The following is a 6,000-nucleotide window of genomic DNA, read 5'->3' on the forward strand; positions in this document are numbered from 1 at the left end:
CCTACTTTGTGTGGCTCAAGAAATGTTAGCCTCTGCTTAATTTGGCAATCAGATAAATTATCCCTCTCCCCATGAGAGGGAACAAATGAGGGAATGGAAAACCAGGCATGACAAAACTACAATGAGGTACCACCTCACACCAGTCAAACTGGACATCCTTAAAATGTCTACAAATAACAAATGCTGGAGAGGGTGTGGATAAAAGGGAACCCTCCTACACTGTAGGTGGGAATGTAAGTTGATGCAGTCACTGTCGAAAATAGTATGGAGGTTTTTCAGAAAACTAAAAATAGAATTACCATATGATCCAGCAATACCACTCTTGGGCATATATCCAGACAAAACTATAATTCAAAAAGATACATGCACCCTTATGTTCATAGCAGCACTATTCACAATAGCCAAGACATGAAAACAACCTAAATGTCCATCGACAGATAAATCGATAAAGAAGATGTGGTACATATATACAATGGAATACTACTCAGCCATGAAAAAGAACGAAATAATGTCATTTGCATCAACATGGATGCAACTAGAGATTATCATACTAGGTGAGAAAGAGAAAGAGAAACATCATATGATATCACTTATATGCGGAATCTAAAATATGACACAACTAGAGATTATCATACTAGGTGAGAAAGAGAAAGACAAACATCATATGATATCACTTATATGTGGAATCTAAAATATGACACAAATGAACCTATCTATGAAACAGAAACAGAATCATGGACATAGGGAACAGACTGGTGGTTGCCAAGGGGGAGTAGGTGGCGGGGGATGGAGTGAGAGATTGGGGTTAGCAGACGTAAGCTTTTCTATATAGAATGGATAAACAACAAGGTCTTACTGTATAGCACAGAGAACTATATTCAATATCCTATGATAAACCATAATGGAGAAGAATGTATATATATGTATAACTAAATCACTTTGTTATATAGCAGTAATTAACACAACATTGTAAATCAACTATACTTCAATTAAAAAAAAAAGAAAGAGTTTTCTTTATGTTTAAGCAAAACATAAATTTAATTAAATTGTTCTAGTTAGGTGAAAAAAGTTTCTGAATAGGAACATTCCTTTATTTCTTCCTTTACTGATTCATCGTTCTCAAGAAAAACTTGCAGAAGTAGATTAATGGAGAATATTATGTTTGTAACAAATATGATTTTGCGGATATTGTCTAAAAATATGTGATTGACTTCTGATCACTTGACACCACAAAACACATGACAATTTTACTATGTGGCTATTGGATGCATCTCAAAAAGGGGTTTGCAACATATTTCACAATCTTTTTTTGCCTATAGTCCATTCTTCACATCACACAGTTTTAAGCCAAATAAGGCGGTTTCTATTAAGGGATCACAGAATTGGTCTAATTAGTTTTGCTGACATTTTCTGAAGTTTTGGAATTTGCGGCAAGTAAAAACGCTATTCCAATGAACTTCACAACTTTCAACAGAGTAAACTGGGAAAAAAATTCTAGAGTCTGGGATAACGGACAGTTATCAGTTAAAATGCAAAACAAAGAAGCAAACTAGAGTAAAACAAAAAACTGCATAAGATACATTTTTTTTTAATTTCAAAAACTTTTAGAAATAGACCCAAGGCCAAGCAATAAAAGCAGAGATGAAAAAAAGCTGAACAAATGAACAAAGTTTTCTTGATTAAGTAAAGAAACTTCGCTTTATGATTTCATTAGAAAATATGCACGGAGTAAGGGGAGAGGAGAGAGTTATGTTGTTAAATTTTCCTTCCAGATTAAATAAATAGTATATATGTTTTTGTTGTGTTTAGTCCCTCTGGATTGAAAAGGTAAACTTCATCTATTTCCCCAGTGTTCCATGAAACCAAGATGTTATAGGAATATAAAAATAACTGTTACATGTTAGATTATGAAACCTTTGTTCTGTTCAGTCTTATTTGAATTCAAAGCTGTTTTAGAAGGAAACATGACTACATTGAAAGTGTATATATTCATGATTTCAAAAAGCTTAATATATTTACAGCTCATAATTTTAGAGTTTCACTTCAATAATTATTGTCAATATTGTTTACATACTCAATTTGAACTTTTCTGCTGTCTTTATGGTTAATTATAAGTAATTTAAAACTTCATTAACTTCACCTAATTATTAAAAATTAAAATATACTGTGTATTATAAGGGTAGTGAGATATTCTTGAATTAAAAATAAAATTCCTTTCAGTATAAGTACATACAACCAGCAAATAAAAATGTTGATTAATAACTCCAGTTATAAGGAACTAAATGAAATGACCTTTCATTCCCAAATATATAGTTTATATTTCAAGCAAGTAAAGCTATCTAGAATATCAAGAGAGGACAAAGTATGATTAAGGAGGTAAAAATACAGCTGGAAGTTGAAGGCTGAATATTGCATACATTTGTTTGTATGTCCTTGTGTACAGCTGGATTGAGACAAAAGTAATATTTACAATCCTAATGCTTAACTGTAGGCCTGGTACGTAGATAGGGCTCAAAATATTGCCCAATATAAGTTGCTAAACTAATTTTTATTTTTGTTTTCTCAGGACAAGTGAATTTGTAAATGTGAATAACAATTTGTCTTATTGATACTAAGAGATCTGTTGTACATAGGAAATGAGATTACTTGTTAAACTTTCATAAATTATTTAAGAACATGGACTCTAAGTTTTCTAATTGTATTATATCAACTGAATGAAAATAGTTACAAACATAAAACTCTGAATCTAGAAAAAGCAATGAAAGTTTTCCTTTGTGAAATGTAGTTTAAGCATTCATGGGATGAAATTTTCTCAAAAATTAAAAAAAAAAAAATGAGCCTCACCAAGATTGTCCATCTCTAGAATTGAGTAATGATTTTAAATAAATTACAAGACAGACTTTTTAACGGTATCATTTGGTATGTACTCCATAAGAAAATAAATTGTGTCACATACGTCAGATTCTAATAAGGTTAATAACTCTTTTATGGGTATGTCACATACATGTACACAAAATCTCTGAGACTTGACTTCTTCAAAAGAAAATCCTCAGCTGGCATCCCAAAATGCAAAGCAATAAAGCTGTGTTCCTTGTGAAATAACAGTAAGTTAGTTATATTTACTAAAAAGTGTAATTAATATCATTGCTGGTATTTGAAGGAATTGTTTTTCCCTTAGGTTTTACAGATACAGGTTTTTCAAATAAAAGGATTTAACTAAAGATCCAAGATACAAAAAAATGTGAAACACCAGTTTCCCAGCTGAATATGAGAGAAACTGATACGATATTTTTAAAATAACCTTACTGACATAAAATTTCCATGCCATAAAAGGGACTTGCTGTAAGTAAACAACTCAATTTTAATACATTAATAGATGTATGCAGACATCACCAACATCAAGTTTTAGAATATTTCCATCACTCTTCAAAATTTCTCCATGCCCATCTAAGGTGAAGCCCTGTGCCCATTTCCAGTCCTATGCAACCACTGATCTTCTGTCTGTCTCTATAAATTTGCTTTATTCTGGAAATTTCACACAAGTTGCATCATACATATAAGAATCTTTCATGTTTGGCTTCTGTAACTTAGCAAACTATTTTTGAGGATCATCTATGTTGTAGCACGGTTCAATACTTTGTTCCTGTTCATTACTGAACAGCATTCTACTATGTGGATAAGTCATATTGTGCTGATGGACACTTGGATTGTTGCCAGGTTCTGGCTATTAAGAATAATGCTTCCATGAATAATGCTCCCATGAAAATCTACAACCAAGTCTTTGTGTAGACATATTTTTCATTTTTCTTGGTTAGATACCTGGGAATGGTTTGCTACATCATATGATAAGTTTATATTTAATTTTTTAAGAAACTGCCAAAGTATTCTCCAAAGTGGTTACATCATTTTACATAACCAGTATCAACATACGAGGGTTCCAAATTCACCACTTCATCACCAACACTTTTATCATCTTTCTTTTTGATTACAGCTCTTCTAGTGGGTCTGAAGCCATTCTAGTACCTCCTTTTGGTTTTATTTGTATCCCCCTAACAACTAATGATGTTGAGAATCTTTTCATATGCTTATTGACCACTTGTACATCTTCTTGAAGAAATGCCTCTTTAAATATGTGTCTATTTTAAACTGAATTGTCTTGTTAATATAGAGGAGTTCTTTATATATTCTGAGTGTAAGCCCTTTATTAGACATATAATTTGCAAGTATCAATATTTTCTGCCAGTCTATGGTTTGTGTGTTTCACATTCTTATTGATAATCTATTAATTCTTTGTCATACAAACATACATAAATTTTATTAAACTAGCAAGTTAGAAGTAACATGGAGGTCACTCTTGCAACATTAAAGTTACTTCATTGCTTCAACTTAAGTCCTTCAAGAAATAAAATGTAAAAAATTAAAATATTTGCCATTATAAAATTATTTAAACTTCTTAAATCATGTGAATTTCTTTAATGAGTTTTACAGGCTATATATGTCTTGAAGAATAAAATATTATAGCATGGGAATAAATTAAGATCTATTTGGGGTACTCATCTATGAATTCTTCATTACATTAGTTCAACTAATAACTATTAACATTTAATTGAGCTTGATTCCAAGCATAAAAAGGCTAAGTAGGGCTTCCCTGGTGGTGCAGTGGTTGAGAGTCCACCTGCTGATGCAGGGGACACAGGTTCATGCCCCGGTCCGGGAAGATCCCATATGCCACGGAGCAGCTAGGCCCATGAGCCATGGCCACTGAGCCTGCGCGTCCGGAGCCTGTGCTCCGCAACGGGAGAGGCCACAACAGTGAGAGGCCCACGTACCGCAAAAAAAAAAAAAAAAAAAGGCTAAGTAATCTGAAACTGAATATGTATGAACTAAAAGTCTTTTGATTAAACCCCTTGTACAAAAAAATATATAGTAGCAAAAGTCTTATTTCTAAAGAATCTTATGTAACTCATAATTTCTCACAGTTGTTAGTCATCAAGAATATGTTGTATTTATAAATTACTACAAGTAGGGATGTCACATGAGATAAATGTGAAATGAATACATTCTGGTCCCAAATTCTCCTTTACATTCAGGAACACATCACTTTCACCCAGTAAGATATCTCTATTTGGAGTTACTTTTGTTTTAAAAGGTTACTAATCTCTCAGCACTGGTCAATGCAGAAAATTTAACTTTGCCTCTTACTCTTCATTAAAATAAGAGCTTCCCAAATTGCATGCTAGGTGGAAATAGCGACTATTAGGTCACACTTCAAATAGATTAATCCAGATGAACAAGTGAGATAGCTAATGTTTAATGTTGCCCTTGTTTTATATTAATGCAATATTTAAAATGATATGAATTTTCTTGTCTATATACTTTATGATATGTAGTGTGGTTTATGCTTGATAAGCAAATGAATAAATAAATGCCCCGAAACCAAGTAGACAGAATTCATGGATTATAACAAATGGAAAGGAACTGGGAAAAGAAAGAAGGTTAATTTTTAAACAGGTTGCCTTTTCTATACCATATGTTTAATCATATCATATCAGTAGGCCCCTGTGTAATTCATATATGCACAGATATTTTTCTCAGCTTAATGTTTTAAAGTCAATGAAAGGTATTAGATAATTTGTTAGGCAAATCACACTATTGTCACATCTATGATCATGTTAAATTGTATACCAAAAGAGATTATTTAGGTGGGTCTAACCTAATCACATTAGCCCTTAAAAGCAAAGAACATCTTCCAGCTAGTAGTCAGAGAAGTAAAATCACAAGAAAGACAAATGTGCAACTGACAGCTTGAAAATGGAAGGGACCATGTGGAAAACGTGAGACAAAGAACTTAGAAGAGGATGGCATACCCCGATTTAACCTGGTGAGCAGAGAATTCAGTCCTGTGCCAAGCTTCAGACGTACCAACACGGGAAGAGAATAGATTTGTGTTGCTTAAAGCTACCGCGTTTTTGGTAACATGCTATATAGCCACAGAAAACA

The sequence above is a fragment of the Globicephala melas genome, chromosome 14 (genome assembly GCF_963455315.2).
Source record: "Globicephala melas chromosome 14, mGloMel1.2, whole genome shotgun sequence".
NCBI lineage: Eukaryota > Metazoa > Chordata > Mammalia > Artiodactyla > Delphinidae > Globicephala > Globicephala melas.